The sequence below is a fragment of the Oncorhynchus mykiss genome, chromosome 17 (genome assembly GCF_057628025.1).
Source record: "Oncorhynchus mykiss isolate SJ-2025 chromosome 17, ASM5762802v1, whole genome shotgun sequence".
Lineage (NCBI taxonomy): Eukaryota > Metazoa > Chordata > Actinopteri > Salmoniformes > Salmonidae > Oncorhynchus > Oncorhynchus mykiss.
Genome location: NC_143038.1, coordinates 74167501 through 74188617, shown reverse-complemented (window position 1 = coordinate 74188617; position 21117 = coordinate 74167501).

Below are 21117 nucleotides of genomic sequence, written 5' to 3'. Positions count from 1 at the left end.
TGCCTTGCACGCTGAAGACGGGCTCATGCCCTAAAACGTTGGTGCAATAAATACAAATATGCAAATGTATGTTTATTTACCGGAGTGCTGTCTTATTTCTGTTCTTTGGATTATAGATTATAGGATCCTGCACCCGATTTCAGTTTATATAAAATGGAGTTGAGCACTGTTTATCTTTTCAACATTGTTGGTTCAACCAGTTTATGCCCGGATGGTTCCATTTGGATCGCACACAGGGAGAGAGAACTGCATGAAAACTTACATTTATAGGAAGTGAGCGTAGGAACTTCCAAGGCCAAAACCACTTCATTATCAACATGTATAAAACAAATTACAACGACATTATGCATTTGAACTTACATCATTATATACTATATTTGCCACGAGTTTTACAAAGGTTGCTCGTCTACCCATTGATTTATTTTTAGACAGGATTGAAATGAAGTATCTTTCACTTTTATAATTTATGTCAAATTGGCAATACAGGGCTGAACCATAATATATATATCATATATAATATATCATATACTTCCTGCACCAATGTTCCTCTTCAAGCCCAACCTCAGATTTTACCTGAGTTTAGAAACACATTTTTCTTAGAACCAAATACTGAAAAAAAATCTGAGGTTCCTTGACCAATATATTTTAGGGTTTTGGAGAGCGTTAAAAACTCCATGTCCAATATCCTGTTCTCCATTCTCTTTTCAAGAGAAAATAATACGTTACCTTCTTCCTCAGAGTCTCTTCCACAGAGTCTCTTCAACGGTCTCTTCCACAGAGTCTCTTCAACTGTCTCTTCCACAGAGTCTCTTAAACTGTCTCTTCCACAGAGTCTCTTCCACAGAGTCTCTTCCACAGAGTCTCTTCAACTGTCTCTTCCACAGAGTCTCTTCCACAGAGTCTCTTCAACTGTCTCTTCCACAGAGTCTCTTCCACAGAGTCTCTTCAACTGTCTCTTCCACAGAGTCTCTTCAACTGTCTCTTCCACAGAGTCTCTTCAACTGTCTCTTCCACAGAGTCTATTCCAAATACTTTCGTCCACAGTCTCTTCCACAGAGTCTCTTCCACAGAGTCTATTCCACAGATTCTCTTCTACTGTCTCGTCCACAGATTCTCTTCTACTGTCTTTTCCACAGAGTCTCTTCCACAGAGTGGAAGCTCTCCAAAACGTTCCCCCTACTTACATTTTGTCAACGGGCAGTTAGGGTAAAAGATGTAGCTACCTTCTGTACATCTGGTCAATGTGACAACAACCAGAATTACAACGCAAACTGATCTGGAATCAGGTTAGGTAAATGGTGTTATTAGAGAATCATATGATACTTCCTGTATGTTCAACAGGTCCGGGATCAATACACCTCCAGGGATGGAGAATACTGGGGCTGTGACACACTGCTTTAGACCAGAGCGCTATGGGGCGCTATGGGGCGCTATGGGGCGCTATGGGGCGCTATGGGGCGCTATGGGGCCCTATGGGGCCCTAGTCAAAAATAGTGCACTATATACAGTGGGGCAAAAAAGTATTTAGTCAGCCACCAATTGTGCAAGTTCTCCCTTCAATGGAAAACATATAATTCACATCAACATTGTTACAGGTCTGTGAGAGACAGAAATCTTGCTTGTTTGTAGGTGACCAAATACTTATTTTCCACCATAATTTGCATAATTTGCAAATAAATTCATAAAAAATCCTACAATGTGATTTTCTGGATTTTTTTTCTCATTGTGTCTGTCATAGTTGAAGTGTACCTATGATGAAAATTACAGGCCTCTCTCATCTTTTTAAGAGGGAGAACTTGCACAATTGGTGGCTGACTAAATACTTTTTTGCCCCACTGTAGGCCATTTGGGAAGCGGAATGGGTGATGCACTACTGTAATTGACTACAGTGTGAGGAGAGCAGCCTGGCTATCTTATCTCAGGCGAAAGACTCATGCATTCTAATGCTATCCAAGCTACCCAGGAACGACATCAAGGCCACTCCAATAACTTACAAAGGCTACGCATCCCAAATGGTAACCTACTCCCTATATAGTGCGCTACCTTTGATCAGAGCCCCTATAGGAGCCCTATGGGTCTACTAGTCAAAAGCAGTGCACTATAAAGGGAATAGTGTGCCATTTTGGACAGAGACCAGGTCTCTTCATCTGAATGCAGTGAGATTCCCCCTAACAAACACATTCCAAAAACACATGTCTATATTTTAACATGTGAAATCATGTGGGGTTTTTTCTGTAAGGGCCATGACTGGGAAATGATTTACCCATGAATAATAAGGGTTGCTTTCACCATTACAGGCCCAATTGGTTCGCTTTTCCATTTTTCACAGGAAGACGGGTGGATGGATGGTCTTGTCCAACTTTCTCAAAATGTATTTTCTAATTAAAATGAACTCTCACACGTTTCTCTGTGTTACTCGGAGAATTGATGTCCCCTAATCTAGACAAAAAAATAAAAAAATACAGTAATTAACGACATAACAAGAAAAAGAATCAAGCAATTCTTAGGAGACAAGGAGATATTGACACCGAAATACCCTAGAGAGAGAGTGTCTATGTACAGGCCAGACCTTAAGCACTCGAAGGGGATTTTTAATATTGCTAGACGGTTAGTCTGGATTCCTGTGCCCCCGTAACAGTCTGTTATTTCAGCCCTGCTAGATTGAACCTTAAAAGAGGCAGGGAGAGGGGGAGAGATTTATATTTGATATATGTTAGAGAGAAAAGTCAACCAGGACATCAGTCTACCTCCGACTCAATCTCTCCTCACCCCCTGTGAAGGATTTCGATTGCAACACAACAAGAGCCAATCCTTTTAACTTTTTTTTTTTCAATTGACTTTTCATTTCATTAGTTCTGTAGAAGACCGAGCTAATGGCCTGCACCTAACGGACGGTTCATATATATACGTACATTATGATTGCTTGTAGGATACAGGAAGATAATTAAAATATAATAACATAGTCCATCTGTTGAACGAAATTACTTTACTAAATGAGCCTTCATGATGTCATCTTATCATTTTAAGCAGTAATACATGAGAGGCCAGATGTAAAGACATGTTGTTATTTTTTTAAATCATGGCTGTGATCATAGCCACGAGGCGAACTGTGAGGGGACATAAACACACACACACACACAGATACACTCTAACACACACAGATACACTCTAACACACACAGATACACTCTAACACACACAGATACACTCTAACACACACAGATACACTCTAACACACACAGATACACTCTAACACACACAGATACACTCTAACACACACAGATACACTCTAACACTCACATATACACTCTAACACTCACATATACACTCTAACACTCACAGATACACTCTAACACTCACAGATACACTCTAACACACACAGATACACTCTAACACTCACAGATACACTCTAACACTCACATATACACTCTAACACTCACAGATACACTCTAACACTCACAGATACACTCTAACACACACAGATACACTCTAACACTCACAGATACACTCTAACACTCACAGATACACTCTAACACTCACAGATACACTCTAACACACACAGATACACTCTAACACACACAATATTTTTTGTTGTTGTATTGTTTGTTTACATTATATGGTTGCATTGTTTGTTTACCATATATGGTTGCATTTTTTAAATGTGTGTGATTGTCCTTGTCCATCAGTGTATCAGTGTTGTGTTTCTTGTCATGTTGTTTGTTTCTCGTGAACCCCCCAGGAAGAGTAGCTGCTGCTGCCGGGAAATATAACAGGGGCTCTTAATAAACAAATTAAATTGCATATCAAATTATTCACCTCTTTTCTCCGTACAATGTTGATGTGAATGATATGTTTTACATTGAAGGGAAATTATACACATCACGAATAACTTACGATAAGAGAATTGGAGACTGCAAAACCACACACAACAACCCTGGCGTTATATATCCTTATCTCTATGTCAGAAAACGACTCTTTGAAAACCACTACTGCCCTCATCTGGTTAAAGGTGACCATGCAGCCTTCCTCTGTGTCCCTTCGGTACTATACAGACAGTAGATGCAATAATGACAAAAAAATAAAAAAAAAATAACAAATAAATCAATGGTTTGCAAGTCTTTGACAAAATAATTATTTTCATAAAACAGAACTATTACATTGTCAAGGAATTAATGTTGGGGCTGGTGCAGCGGTATAAGGCACTGTATCTCAGTGCTAGAGGTGTCCCTACGCACACCCTGGTTTGAATCCAGGCTGTATCACAACCGGCTGTGATTGGAAGTCCCAGAGGCACGATTGGCCCAGTGTCATCCCTGTTTAGCTGGTGTAGGCCGTCATTGTAAATAAGAATTTGTTCTTAACTGACTTGCCTAGTTAAATAAATAATGAATCAATGCAAATAATTAATCAAAAAGTTCACTTGGTAATGTTCATATTTGACCACCAACACCGTGGAAGACTCTATGTAAAAATGAACCTCTGGTCAATTCCTTTTTATGTGAAGGACAAGAGGTTGATATAGTAGCAGCCATGTGAAGTGTTGTGGTATATTGCTTAAAAAAATAAAATAAATTTAACCAAAATATCACAGACGAGACAAACGTTCAGCTTCCCTTTTAAGGGCAGGAGGTTACCGTGACAACGAGGGCACTCTATGCACTGGAGCAGTCATTTGCCTCCATCTCTTCATTCAAAGACTCAATTATGGACACTCACTGACAGTTGTGGCTGCTTTGCGCGATGTACTGTTTGTTGTCTCTAGCTTCGTGCTGTTGTCTGTGGTTGCCAGGTCTCTCTTCATGTAGTGTTGTGTTGTCTCTCTTGTCGTGATGTGTGTTTTATCCTATATTTTTATTTAATTTATTATTATTATATTTTTTTAAATCCCAGCCACCCGCTTTTTGGCTTTTTGTAGGCTGTCACTGTAAATACGAATTTGTTCTTAATTGACTTGCCTAGTTTAAATAAAGTTTGCCTAATTAAATAAAGGTTAAATAAATAAGCGCGATCAACACTGCCTTGCTGGGGAGTTGTGCGCAATCTGATAGAACACGTTGGTCTATTTTACTGTGAAGTCTACTAAAGTGAGCCTTTTCCTTTCTGTTTCTTGGCTATTTACATTGTTTTGTACACAAGCAAGGTTGTTTTTAAAAAGTTTGAGCTTATACTTCAGTGAAGACACATTGGCTACAATTCAAATTCTCATCTATTTGAAACTTTTTTGTTAATTTAAACTTCATTTAAACAAGACAATCCTAGGTAGGATTTACTGTGTATATAATAGGATTTGTACGTCTTTAGCGTCCAGCTATGAAACAAAAATACACTTAGAAAAAAAGCTACTGCAAAATGTATTTTACTATAAATGTGCTCATACTTAATTTCTAGCTCTTTTAATTATCTTGTGGAACACTCACCAATCAGTAACGTGGCTGGTGAACTAGACATTTTACCCACCAATACCTATACCAATACCTATACCTATACCTATACCAATACCTATACCAATACCAATACCTATACCAATACCTATACCAGCATTTGGGGGGAGGCAGGAGTTCATTTTAGACCCTGGATGTGCGCATGACTTCAAATGAATCTATCCATGAACTATAGAGAACCACAGTATGAATTTATTTTCCTGTATTTACCGTGCAAAGCTGATCAAGGTAAAGGTGAGAATTACTGGATTAATTATATAATGTTGGCTAAATGTAGTAATGAATAATGTGGCTACATACTCTTTAAATGTACTATTCTGTGAACTGTCCTGTGCAAGTTTAAAATTGACACAATACCTGTTAGCATAAGTGTCAGCTAGAGATGACGTGCAGGAGCTTGTTGGGATTTGTAGTTTTGCATGACGTCTACTTCAATGCTAATTAGCATTTTCAGATGTGAGAGTAAATAAGAGCCCCGAATATATTGATAAAAGTACCCTTGTCTAAGAGAGATTTACGTGGTTGTCAAAATGTCACGCCAGGGTAAGCGTACACTAAACACAGCCCTTATTTTAAGTGTTTGTAAAATCCCCTGTGGGAACATTAGTTAAGGTAGCTAGCAGCTTGTTGACATATGTAGCTACGTTAGCTAGTTAGCTTATCAGATTTCTTTACAGATGTATTTTTCCTGCAAAACATATCCCACCCACCCACTCATGATTTATTTTATTGAACTCAATTCAGTGATCATCTGGGTGTTATAAAACTGTCTACTATCTTTGCTACGGTGAAAATAGGATCAACTCGGGCATCATGGAAAGTGAACCAACTGTGTGGCTGTAGCAAAGATAGTAGACCGTTTTATAACACCCAGATGATCACTGAATTGAGTTCAAGAAAATAGCAAAGATAGTATAAACCAAGGTTTGTGTTGTATGTCTTTCATAAAGCCATAAAACATTAGTTTGGTGATATTTGGGAAATTGTATGCATTAATTAGCTTTGCATTTTTTTGTGGGATAAATACAGGCGGGTATATTGATAAAAGTCACCTTGTTCAAGAGAGATTCACGCTGTTATCAAAATGTCACGCCAAGGTAAAGCCTACATGAAACACAGCCCTTATTTTAAGCTTTTTCTAAAATCCACTGTGAGAAAAGTTAATGTTGGAAAAACTATTGGAAACATTTCCCTGTTTGACCGCTAGGTTTTATGGGTATTCTGACACCTCCACTGTGGGGCTCTATTAGAAGCTGTTTAATATGGAAGAGTCCTATGGAAGCAGAGGTCTGGTAAGTCTGTATCACCTCTTGTTAACGCCCACATCTGCTGAATACTGGAAGATAACATCTGAGTATCTGGAAGGTTCTATAGAAACAGCAATATACAATATTTTATTGGATATTGTATTCCCTTTTATGTGACCATGTTTTATAAAGGTTATATGGGTGTTTGACGGATGGCTGATAGTTTTCAGAGTTCTTCTGATGAATTGTAGAAAAGAAGACAGAGTAGTGTATTCTATGAGAGGTAAAAATGCAGAATAGGGAAATATATACATTGCCTCACTTCGTTCAAACAGGGAAATTAATGACTATTGTTATTATTATTATTTTATAGGGGGGTGGATCAGCTTTAATATTGAGGATAGATTGAAACTTCCATCGATGTAATTGTCTGCATCATTTTCAATCCTCCATATCTTTTTGGGGTAAATATATATGTCTATATGTATATATACACTGCTCAAAAAAATAAAGGGAACACTAAAATAACACATCCTAGATCTGAATGAATGAAATATTCTTATTAAATACTTTTTTCTTTACATAGTTGATATGTGCTGACAACAAAATCACACAAAAAATATCAATGGAAATCAAATTTATCAACCCATGGAGGTCTGGATTTGGAGTCACACTCAAAATTAAAGTGGAAAACCACACTACAGGCTGATCCAACTTTCATGTAATGTCCTTAAAACAAGTCAAAATGAGGCTCAGTAGTGTGTGTGGCCTCCACATGCCTGTATGACCTCCCTACAACGCCTGGGCATGCTCCTGAGGGATCTCCTCTCAGACCTGGACTAAAGCATCAGCCAACTCCTGGACCGTCTGTGGTGCAATGTGGCGTTGGTGGATGGAGCGAGACATGATGTCCCAGATGTGCTCAATTGGATTCAGGTCTGGGTAACGGGCGGGCCAGTCCATGGCATCAATGACTTCCTCTTGCAGGAACTGCTGACACACTCCAGCCACATGAGGTCTAGCATTGTCTTGCATTAGGAGGAACCCAGGGCCAACCGCACCAGCATATGGTCTCACAAGGGGTCTGAGGATCTCATCTCGGTACCTAATGGCAGTCAGGCTACCTTTGGCGAGCACATGGAGGGCTGTGTGGCCCCCCAAAGAAATGCCACCCCACACTATGACTGACCCACCGCCAAACCGGTCATGCTGGAGGATGTTGCAGGCAGCAGAACGTTCTCCACGGCGTCTCCAGACTCTGTCACGTCTGTCTCATGTGCTCAGTGTGAACCTGCTTTCATCTGTGAAGAGCACAGGGCGCCAGTGGCGAATTTGCCAATCGTGTTGTTCTCTGGTAAATGCCAAACGTCCTGCACAGTGTTGGGATGTAAGCACAACCCCCACCTGTGGACGTCAGGCCCTCATACCTACCACCCTCATGGAGTCTGTTTCTGACCGTTTGAGCAGACACATGCACATTTGTGGCCTGCTGGAGGTCATTTTGCAGGGCTCTGGCAGTGCACCTCCTGCTCCTCCTTGCACAAAGGCGGAGGTAGCGGTCCTGCTGCTGGGTTGTTGCCCTCCTACGGCCTCCTCCACGTCTCCTGATGTACTGGCCTGTCTCCTGGTAGCGCCTCCATGCTCTGTACACTACGCTGACAGACACAGCAAACCTTCTTGCCACAGCTCGCATTGATGTGCCATCCTGGATGAGCTGCACTACCTGAGCCACTTGTATGGGTTGTAGACTCCGTCTCATGCTACCACTAGAGTGAAAGCACCGCCAGCATTCAAAAGTGACCAAAACATCAGCCAGGAAGCATAGGAACTGAGAAGTGGTCTGTGTTCACCACCTGCAGAACCACTCCTTTATTATGGGTGCCTTGCTAATTGCCTATCATTTCCACCTGTTGTCTATTCCATTTGCACAACAGCATGTGAAATTTATTGTCAATCAGTGTTGCTTCCTAAGTGGACAGTTTGATTTCACAGAAGTGTGATTGACTTGGAGTTACATTGAGTTACATTGTGTTGTTTAAGTGTTCCCTTTATTTTATTTTGTTTTTTTTGAGCAGTGTGTATATATATATATATATATATCGAGCTGTTTTGCAAGGAGGAATGGGAAAAAATTTCAGTCTCTCGATGTGCAAAACTGATCGAGACATACCCCAAGCGACTTACAGCTGTAATCGCAGCAAAAGGTGGCGCTACAAAGTATTAACTTAAGGGGGCTGAATAATTTTGCACGCCCAATTTTTCAGTTTTTGATTTGTTAAAAAAGTTTGAAACATCCAATAAATGTCGTTCCCCTTCATGATTGTGTCCCACTTGTTGTTGATTCTTCACAAAAAAATACAGTTTTATATCTTTATGTTTGAAGCCTGAAATGTGGCAAAAGGTCGCAAAGTTCAAGGGGGCCGAATACTTTCGCAAGGCACTGTATCTATATATATATATATATATATATAAAGATGCATACATATACACATACAAATATAATTATTTAATCCTAGCTACAACTCTCTATCCATAAGGCAGTGCCTCACTTTGTACTGTGATCTCCTCCATACTGAAATTCAACCAATCAGGCTGATGAAGGCTAAAGTCACACAGTCTGCCTCCATAAATATCTAACAGCCATAACACAAATGCCAATGAGGTGGCAGGTAGCCTAGTGGTTGGAGCGTTGGGCCAATAACTGAACGATTTCTAGATTGAATCCCTGAGCTGACAAGGTAAAAATCTGTCGTTCTGCCCCTGAACAGGCAGTTAACCCACTGTTCCTAGGCCGACATTGAAAATAAGAATTTGTTCATAACTTACTTGCCTAGTTAAATAAATAAATAAAAAATAGGAAATATGGCTTCTACATCTAACAACCATAACACAAATACTGATGAGGAAGTATGGCTTCTGTGTTGTTATGTGTTAATAACATTTAGACTACGTTACCCAGCAGGCTATGCGGGAGGGGGGGGGGGCAGGTGGTTGAAGAATGTCTTGCATGGCTAAATAAGGAGTTTTCTAGCTGAATATGTTCATTAAAAGTAGTTAAACCTACGCCCCGGTTTGTCGTTATATAAGGAACAAACATAACATGGTGTCAGATTGGTAGTCGCTATGACGAGACAGAGAAAAGAAAGGACTAACTCTGCAAACTTCCACGATGAAAATTGAACATTCTACCACAAGTCAAGTGACGTGAGTAGTCGAAGATGCTAGCTTGCAAGAACAAGGGCAACGAGCCGCAGCAGCGAGAGTGACAGCTGCGAGAGAATCTGTTGACAAGCAAGTTGATGAGCAACACACTGAAGTAAGATAATTTGACACTGTTCATCATGGATAGGCTTAGTCCTCTTACTCCTATGCAGTTAACAGACAATCTATCTGACAATTGGAAACGTTTCAAGCAGAGATTCAATATCTCCCTAGCAGCCAGTGGTGCAGGGGGAGATGATGACAAATTGAAAGCTTCTATTTTTCTGCATGTTATTGGAGAGGATACATTGGACATTTACAATATCTTTCAGCAATACGAGGCAAACACGACATTGACTTTGGCTAAATGTGAGGAGTACTTTGTACCAAGCCAGAACATCACATTTGAGAGATACAAGTTTTTCTCTCATGATAAGAAACAGGGAGTCAGTTTTGACCAGTATTTGGCTGAGCTGAACACACTGAGCAAAACGTGGGAATTTGAAAATCTGAAAGACTCACTAGTGAAAGACAGGATAGTCTGTGGCATAGTTGACAATGGACTCAAGGAGAGATCGCTACGTGAGCAAGATTTACCTTTGGATAAAGCAGTGGATATGTGTCGAGCAGCTGAAACCATCAGAACACAAGCTAAAGAGCTGTGCAGGAGAGAGACGTCAGTGCATGCAATAAAAAGAGGAGCACCACACACACCGCCTTACAAAACAAAAACAAGCAAAAGAGAGAAATCAAAACACTACATGTGGAAAATGTGGATTTATCCACAAGCCAAAATAATGCCCTGCATATGGCAAATCATGTAACAACTGTGGGAAAAATAATCATTTCTCGAAATGCTGCAAAGCTGAGTGTCACGACTCCAACCGAAGGTGGCTCCCCTTCTCGTTCGGGTGGCGCTCGGCGGTCGTCGTCGCCTGCCTACTAGCTGCCACTGATTTTTTTCTCCCCCTCCTTATGTGTTTATAGAGTACACCTGTTTTGAGTTGGTTGTATTAGTGGTGCTTTATTAGTCAGCCTGTTTCTTTGTGCGGGATTGATTATTGTAACCCTGGTGTTTGCTACAGACGAACGTGTTCGTGTATTTAGTGATAGACTGTTTTCGTTCCCTGTGTCTAGTGCATTTTGTAGGAGCACCCAAAAGTGGGGTGGTCGTGGTTCACCATGTGTGCATTAAAGGAGCACTTTATTGAACTCTCTGCTTTCCTGCGCCTGATTTCACCCTCACGACACCCAGGACCTTACACTGAGGCTACAGAGAAATAGGTTCACTCAGTCGAGGAGGAGATTGAATAATTCTTTGAAATGTGCAATGCAGTAAATGCTGAATGGATTGTGCCATTGACTGTAAATGAAGCTATAATACCATTCAAGGTTGATACTGGAGCTGGAGGTAAACCTGTTGTCGCTGGATGACTACAAAACACTGAAGGTGAAGAGCAAAATACACCCTGTGAAAATTAAGGTTACTGGTTATACTGGGGAGAACGTACCTGTCAAAGGTAGCTTTACAGCACAAAGGAAAACAGTTCAGAGCACAGCTGCTGATTGTGGAAAAGAGTGTACAGCCTATTCTAGGAATCAATGCATGTGAAAAGCTCAATTTGTTGTAAAGAGTGTGTGTATTGACATCACAGACTGAAAATGACCAAGAATCGCTACTGGCCGAGTATGAGGATGTGTTTGAGGGTCTTGGATGTTCATCAGGAGAACAAAAAATATGTACTGATGACAAAATTTCTCCAGTTGTGCATGCATGCAGAAAAGTTCTATTTGCACTGAGGAAAAAGCTCAAAGATGAACTCGGACGGATGGAAAAGATGGACGTCATCGAAAAAATGGGTGAACCTACAGACTGGGTAAGCTCACTGGTAAGCTCACTGGTTATTGTGGTGAAAAAGAACGGAGATCTCAGGATATGTCTAGACCCGAGAGATCTCAATAAGGAAGAAGAGAAGAGATAATGTTGTAGTTTGCTGGAGCAAAGTGGTTCAGTAAGCTTGATGCCTCATCAGGATTCTGGTAAATGAAGCTAGATGATGCAAGCTCAAGGCTATGCACATTCAACACACCTGAGGGCAGGTACAGGTACAGATTTCTTTGTGCACCATATGGGATTCTCTCAGTGCCAGAGGTCTACCACAAGACAATCCACATGATCTTTGAGCACATTCCAGGAGTGGAGACCATGATGGATGACATCATCATCTGGGGTCCACAAAAGAAGGACACGATGTGAGAGTGAGACAAGTGCTGGACCTGACACAGAAAGTCAACCTAAATCTAAACAAGGACAAATGCGAGTTTGGTGTGAAAACACTTACCTTCGCGGGAGATGTACTTTCAGAGGACGGAGTCATACCAGACCCGAGGAAAACATCCGCCATAAACAACATGGAGCACCCCGAAGAACAAGGACGACGTGAGACGCTTCATGGGCATGATCACCTACCTTGCAAAGTTCATACCTCATGTGTCAGCACTGTCCACTCCACTCAGATATCTTCTGGGACAGAAGAACGAATGGGAATGGTCCCATGAACAGGAAAACTGCTTCCAAAACCTAAAGAAGACAATCACAGAAGAGCCAGTGCTCAGGTTCTATGATCCAGAGAAAAGGATTTCTGTAGACGCGTCACAGTTTGGCCCGGGAGCAGTTCTTCTGCAACAGCATGACGACACATGGCAACCCATCGATTATTCGTCCAGAGCCTTGACAGGAGCAGAGACAAGGTATGCACAAATAGAGAAAGAACTACTGGCGAACACATACGCTTGTGAAAGGTTTCACCTCTACGTCTACAGATGAAACTTCGAAGTAGAAACTGACCACAAACCATTGGTGTCAATCATGCCTAAGCCACTGAATGATTATCCAATGAGAATCCAGATAATGTTGATCAGACTGCAAAAGTATGATGTGAAGATGTTCTATACCCCGGGAAAGTTCATGTTTGCCGTCGTCACTCTTTCTCGAGCAGTCGGCAAGAAGGAGAGCTTCGACACACAGAAACACTGAGATTCAGGCCTACGTCGACAAGATCGTAGCATCACTTCCTGTATCTTCTGAGAGAATGGAGCAGATCAAAAGAGAGACCGCAGCTGACCAAACAATGACAGAGTTGAAAGAAACAACACTGATAGGATGGCCCGCACAGAAAAACAACTGTCCAAGGAGATTAGAGGATTACTGGATGTGCAGAACAGAGCTCACCGTTGTGGATAACATAGTGTTCAAAGACAACAAGATTGTCATTCCCATGACACTACGCAAAGAAATGCTACAGAAAATACACGAGGGCCACTTGGGTGAGGAAAAATGCAAACGAATAGCACGAGAAGTAATGTACTGGCCAAGAATGAACCAGGAAATCAGCCAGACCACTGCTTCATGTGAACTGTGTTTGACCTACAGGCCAAAGCTGTAATGTCCAAAGAGTGAGTGGGTGTGGAGTCAGGCGCAGAAATCCAAGGATACGGGAAAAACTACGCTTTAATGTCCAACCAACAAAATGTACAAATAGGTTACGCCGAAACACAGGCGTAAAACATACACACTGGTCAACAACGGACGGACTGCGGACTGCGGACAACCCACAATAACGAACACCTTAATTAACAGAAACCACACAAACACAAGCGGGCTAATCAACCTTAAATAACACCAACCCCAAAACCCCAACAAGGAACAGGTGAAAACAATTAGACAAAACCAAACGAAAAGGGAAAAAGGATCGGTGGCAGCTAGTAGACCGGCAACGATGACCGCCGAGCGCCACCGGAACGGGAAGGGGAGCCACCCTCGGTGAAATTCGCGACAGTACCCCCCCCCCCTGACGCGCGGCGAGGTGCAGGGCGATCCGGATGGAGGCGATGGAACTCCCTCAGCATAGATGGATCCAGTATATCCCCTACCGGGACCCAACACCTCTCCTCCGGGCCGTACCCCTCCCAGTCCACGAGGTACTGCAGGCCCCTCACCCGGCGTCTCGAGTTCAGAATGGCCCGTATCGTGTACGCAGGGGACCCCTCGATGTCCAGAGAGGGCCGAGGGACCTCCGGAACCTCACCTTCCTGCATGGGACCAGCTACCACCGGCCTGAGGAGAGACACAAGAAACGAGGGGTTAATACGATAATACGAAGGAAGTAATAATCGATAACACACCTCGTTTATTCTCCTCAGGACTTTGAATGGCCCCACACACTGTGGACCCAGCTTCCGGCAGGGAAGGCGGAGGGGCAGGTTTCGTGTCGAGAGTCAGACCTAATCCCCCGGTGCAAACACAGGGGCCTCACTGCGGTGATGGTCTGCGCTCCTCTTCTGCCGTCCACTCGCCTGACGTAATGACTGCTGGTCGTCCCTCCAGGTCTCCTTAGAGCGCTGCACCCACTCCTTCACCGCAGGAGCTTCGGTCTGGCTCTGATGCCATGGTGCCAGAACTGGCTGGTACCCCAACACACACTGAAACGGTGACATGTTGGTAGAGGAGGGGATGTATCTCGCCCACTCCCCTGGCCTGTCCTGGCAATACGACCGCAGAAACCTACCCTCCTCCTGGTTCACTCTCTCCACCTGCCCATTACTCTCCGGGTGAAACCCTGAGGTCAGACTGACCGAGACCCCCAGACGTTCCATAAACGCCCTCCACACTCGGGATGTAAACTGGGGCCCCGATCAGAAACGATATCCTTGGGCACCCCATAGTGCCGGAAGACATGGGTGAACAGAGCCTCTGCAGGGCCGTAGGGAGACCGGGCAACGAGATAAGACAGCAGGACTTCAAGAACCGATCCACAATGACCAGGATCGTTGTGTTTCCCTGAGACGGGGGAAGATCAGTAAAAAAATCCACCGATAGATGGGACCACGGCCGCTGTGGAACGGGGAGGGGTTGTAACTTCCCTTGTGGCAAGTGCCTAGGAGTCTTACTCTGGGCGCACACCGAACAGGAGGAGACGTAGAATCACACATCCCTCACTAAGGTGGGCCACCATTACTTCCCCACAAGACCTTGCACTGTCCTTGAAATACCCGGGTGACCTGATGAGGGTAGACTATGAGCCCACCGAATCAATTGATCACGAACAGCGAGCGGCACGTACCTACGACCCTCCGGGCACTGTGGAGGCGCAGGTTCCTCCCTTAGCGCCCGCTCGATGTCCGCGTCCACCTCCCATACTACCGGTGCTACCAGCCTAGCCGCCGGAAAGATGGGAGTAGGATCGATGGACCGGTCCTCAGTGTCGTAGATTCGGGACAGCGCATCGGCCTTAGTGTTGAGGGAACCTGGTCGATACGAGATCGTAAATCGAAATCTGGTGAAATACATGGCCCAACTTGCCTGACGAGGATTCAGTCTCCTAGCTGCTCGGATATATTCCAGGTTATGGTGGTCAGTCCAGATGAGGAAAGGGTGCTTAGCCCCCTCAAGCCAGTGTCTCCACACCTTCAGGGCCTTAACCACAGTCAACAACTCCCTGTCCCCCACATCATAGTTTTGCTCCGCCGGCCCAAGCTTTTTCGAAAACGACGGAAAGCTCCGTCCGCCTCTGCTGACCACTGCAAACACACCTGCCCCCCCTTCAGCAGTGAGGTAATAGGAGCCGCTACCTGGACAAAACCCCGGATAAACCTCCGGTAGTAAACTCTGGCAAACCCCAAGAACCTGCACCTCTTTTACCGTGGTCGGAGTCGGCCAATTACGCACGGCCTTGACGCGGTCACACTCCATCACCACCCCCGAGGTGGAAATGCGATAACCCAGGAAGGAAACGGCCCGTTTGGAAAACTCACATTTCTCCGCCTTCACGTACAGGTCATGCTCCAGCAGTCACCCAAGAGCCTTGTGCACCAGAGACACATGTGCGGCGCGTGTGGCGGAATAGATTAGGATATCATCAATATACACCACCACACCTTGTCCGTGCAGGTCTCTGAGAATCTCGGTGACGAAGGATTGAAAGATGGCTGGAGCATTCTTTACTGAACATGGTACTGAACATGGTTTTCCACTCATCTCCCCCCTGAATAAGCACCAGATTATATGCGCTCCTGAGGTCCAGTTTTGTGAAGAACCGCGCCCCTTGAAATGATTCCACCGCCGTAGCGATAATAGGTAGTGTGATGATGTAGGGGTAAGTTTTCATTGCACACATTGGGCCCTTTGATAAAAGTGGAGGAACATTTGAATGCTACAGGGTATCTGAACGTCATTGCCAATCAAGTGCATCACTTCATGGCAGCAGTGTATCCATTTGCAAATACATTTTTTTCAGCTGGATATTTGCCCCATGCCACAAGGCTAGGATTGTCCAGGAATGGTTCCACGAACATGCCAGAGAATTCAGCTTACTGCAGTGGCCTGCCCAGTCACCAGATCTCAATCCAATTGAGAGTCGGTGGGATGAGATGGAAAGAGCTATTTGAAATAGTGATCCACTACCAGCCTACCTGGCACAACTGTGGGAAGCTTTGGAGTCAACATGGGCCAGCATCCCTGTGGAATGCTTTATACACCTTGTACAGTCCATTCCCGGACAAATTGAGGCTGTTCTGAGGGCAAAGGGGGGTGCAGCTCAATATGCATGCCACCCTGCATACCACTGCTGGCTTGCTTCTGAAGCTAAGCAGGGTTGGTCCTGGTCAGTCCCTGGATGGTAGACCAGATGCTGCTGGAAGTGGTGTTGGTGGGCCAGTAGGAGGCACTCTTTCCTCTGGTCTAAAAAAAGATCCCAATACCCCAGGGCAGTGATTGGGGACACTGCCCTGTGTAAGGTGCCGTCTTTCAGATGGGACGTTAAATGGGTGTCCTGACTCTCTGAGGTCATTAAAGATCCCATGGCACTTATCGTAAGAGTAAGGGTGTTAACCCCGGTGTCCTGGCTAAATTCCCAATCTGGCCCTCAAACCATCATGGTCACCTAATAATCCCCAGTTTACAATTGGCTCATTCATCCATCTGCCCTGTAACTATTCCCCATGTTGTTGCTGTAAATGAGAACGTCTTCTCAGTCAACGTACCTGGTAAAATAATGGATACATTTAAAAAAATAAAAATCTAAATTAGTAAGGTGTTCCTAATGGTTTGTCCAATCAGGGTTTGTGATGTCACACACATTTTATCATTCATTCGTCTAACCTGTTGCCTGTAGACAGATCAGAAGTCCTCAGAGCCCTTCTCCGTGTGTGGGCTGGGCATCAGACAGTCTAATTGGTGTAACTCTCTCTCTCTTCAGTGTGAGGGCTGGGCATCAGACAGTCGAATTGGTGTAACTCTCTCTCTCTTCAGTGTGAGGGCTGGGCATCAGACAGTCTAATTGGTGTAACTCTCTCTCTCTTCAGTGTGAGGGCTGGGCATCAGACAGTCTAATTGGTGTAACTCTCTCTCTCTTCAGTGTGAGGGCTGGGCATCAGACAGTCTAATTGGTGTAACTCTCTCTCTCTTCAGTGTGAGGGCTGGGCATCAGACAGTCTAATTGGTGTAACTCTCTCTCTCTTCAGTGTGTGGGCTGGGCATCAGACAGTCTAATTGGTGTAACTCTCTCTCTCTTCAGTGTGAGGCCTGGGCATCAGACAGTCTAATTGGTGTAACTCTCTCTCTCTTCAGTGTGAGGGCTGGGCATCAGTGGTTCCTCAGACGTAGCCCACTTAACTGCCCCCATCTCATCTCACCTCAGACACGAAGCCCACTTACTGTAAGTAGCCCACTTACTCTCTCCTCAGTAGACACACAGACATGTACACTGTGTAGTTGTTCTTAAAGGAGATCCCCTGGATCTAGGAGGAAGAGTGAAGAAGACACAAATACTAAGTATGTCTCTGTATGTGGACAATGGTTGAATTGCAATCATGTCTAGCTTGAAAGCTGTAGGAATAGAGTACTATGGTGACCCATGCTTGTGTAACTTAAGTGAAATGGCTAGTTAGCGGTGGGGCGCGCTAATAGCGCTTCAATCGGTGACGTCACTCGCTCTGAGGTCTTGAAGTAGTTTTTCCCCTTGCTCTGCAAGTGCCGCGGTGGCTTTGTGGAACGAAGGGTAACGATGCTTCGAGGGTGGCTGTTGTCGATGTGTGCAGAGAGTTCAAGCCCAGGTAGGGGCGAGGAGAGGGACGGAAGCTAAACTGTTGCACTTGATCTCAACGGCCCTACCTGTCATTTTACTTTACATTTTAAATGAATGCGTGAAGAAAAAAACTAAAATAAAAAGGTTTGCACAAAAAATACATATGTAAAGAAATCTGACAAGCTAGCTAGCTAACGTTAGCAACATACGCTAGCAAGCTGCTAGCTACTACCCTGACTGTTAGCTAGCTAATGTAAGCTACATACGCTAGCAAGCTGCTAGCTACTACCCTGACTGTTAGCTAGCTAATGTTAGCTAATGTTAGCAAGCTGCTAGCTACTCCACTGACTGTGAAGTTCGCTAGCTAGCCACCAAACTAGCAACCATTCCTTCCTTTGGGTGTCAATATAGAGCAGCAAAGGTTGCTAGATGTCGATGTCCTAGCTCAGCCTTTCTTAAAGTCTGGGTCGCGACCCAAAGTTGGTCACGGACCTGTTAATGGTGGATCGTGATGTGTAAGAGTAAACATATAATTATTCCATTAATTACTGTATTAGATTATTTTCTGCAGTTTTCTTGAAGATCACCACACGACCCACAGGCTGCAGATGTGCTTTCAGCCAATGACTTGTCATCCCCCACTCGCCATCACTCACCACTGTCATCAAATGGAGTCAAGCTAGCAACAAATTCTGACTGAACTCAATCGTTATGAAACGCAAATACAGCGACGAGTTTCTCTCTCTAAGGGGTATGTTCATAATTTCAATCTGGAGTGCCAGAGTGCGCTCCAAATTCAGAGTGTTGTGCTCTCGGAGCGCACACTGGATGCTCTGGCCGAGGTGTAGGGTTGATCAGAGCGTTCTGACCTCTCAGCCGCAGTCAAGCACCCAAAGCTAGCTGGCTAACTGACTAGCTGGCTAACTGGCTAACTGGCTAGCTGGCTAACTGACTAACTAATTAAAAGGACACGTCCTGACGAAACAGCAATAGCTTTAGCATAGATGGTAAACCCAGGAAGTTCTTTCAGAACAGGGCAGAATGATTTGTTAAAAAAGTTTGAAATATCCAATAAATGTTGTTCCACTTCATGATTGTGTCCCACTTGTTGTTGATTCTTCACAAAAAAATACAGTTTTATATCTTTATGTTTGAAGCCTGAAATGTGGCAAAAGGTGGGCCGAATACTTTCGCAAGGCACTGTATTTATAATATATTTGTCAAGAACAAGGTCTCTGTTTGCCTTGCGAGGTGGGACAGAGAGCCCGTATATACGAAAATTGCATTTACCACTTATTGCTTAGCTAATAAAAAATACATAGTATACAATCGGTGACTCAATGTCATATTTATCCTGATACCAGATTTGAATTGACGCAACTCTAAAAAAGCCTACTGTAGAAATGATTGGTGAAAACAAGTCTAGGTTGGAACTGTTGCTATTAAATTACAAGTAATATTTTTTTTCTGAACTGGAAAAAATTGAATGAAGCAAGATGCTTTCTGAGGTAAACACACTCACACAGTTCATCTACTGCAGGTAGTGGTCTCCTGCCTGACTGAGAAAGTGGCAGATGTTCTGATCCAGTTTGGCACCACATACCTATGTGAGTCAGGGTTCTCAACTCGGACATACTTTTAAAAATAAGTACAGAAACAGTCTCAATGGTGAGCACGACCTCAGGGTTGCAGTGTCCAGTACTAAGCCCAGAATAGACATGCTTGTTGAAAACTTCAACCAGCCACACACCTCTCATTAGGAATGTGTGTGTGTGTGTGTGTGTGTGTGTGTGTGTGTGTGTGTGTGTGTGTGTGTGTGTGTGTGTGTGTGTGTGTGTGTGTGTGTTTTCAGTGTGATGTGAACAGTCAGTTCATTCCAATTCAGAATACACATTTATTGTATTTTAACAGCAACAGTTCCAACCTAGATTTCTTTTCAACAATAATTTCTACATTGAGATGTACAGTAGGCCTGATTGTTTTAATTTCTACAGTAATATATTACAGTAGGCCTGTTGTTTTAATTTATACAGTAATATATTACAGTAGGCCTGATTGTTTTTCATCCGTACTGTTACTTAGGGTTGCACTGTCAAAAACAGAGCCTGTTTGTGTAATGTTATGCATCTGTGTGATGTGATCATATACAATTATTTATTGTATTTTAACAACAAGAGTTCCAACCAAGACAGATATGTAAGAGTTTTTAATGTGGGAAAATAAACAAACATGAATGGCTATTTATATTATTACATTCAATTTACAAGTTATTTGTCTATATTGCATTTGGCTGGCATAAGCGTAATGAAATGTACCAATATTTACATATAGTTGCATGTTTTCATAAGCTTTGGTCCCAGGAAAAAACATGATTTCTAATTTGGGTCCCAGGCTGTTAAAGAGCCTCTGTCCTAGCTCATTGTGTGTTCACTGTTGTTCCCTTGGTTACATACAGAGTAATAGAGCCCAGCAGTGCAGGTGTCATAATACCCATAAAACCTAGCGGTCAAATAGGTAAATGGTTCCAATCATTTTTCCATCATTCATTTTGGCATGACATTTTGATAACCACGTAAATCTCTCTTATTAAACAAGGTGACTTTTAGCAATATATTCAGCTCTATTTACTCTCACATCCGAAAAGTTGCATCCTGGAAGTAATCTCTAGCTGACACCTTTGCTAACAGGTATTGTGTCAATTTAAAACGTGCACAAGACAGTTCACAGAATTGTCCATAGTTAGGGATAGCGGGACGCAAATGTGTACTGGCCAGTTGCCAGGGAAAATGTGGAGCGCCAGATTCAAATAAAATACTATGAAATTCAAACTTTCATTAAATCACATGTAAGATACTCAATTAAAAATACACTCGCTGTGAATCCAGCCAATATGTCATATTTTAGCATAAGAAGCTATTATCTGATAGCTTGCACCATCTGCACCAGCAGCAAACAAAGGTGTTAGCATATTTCAACCCTGCAGGCGCTACACAAAACGCTGAAATAAAATATAAAACATGCATTACCTTTGACAAGCTCCTTTTGTTGGCACTCCTATATGTCCCATAAACATCACAATTGGTCCTTTTGTTCGATTAATTCTGTCCTTACATATATCCAAAATGTCCATTTATAAAGCGTGTTT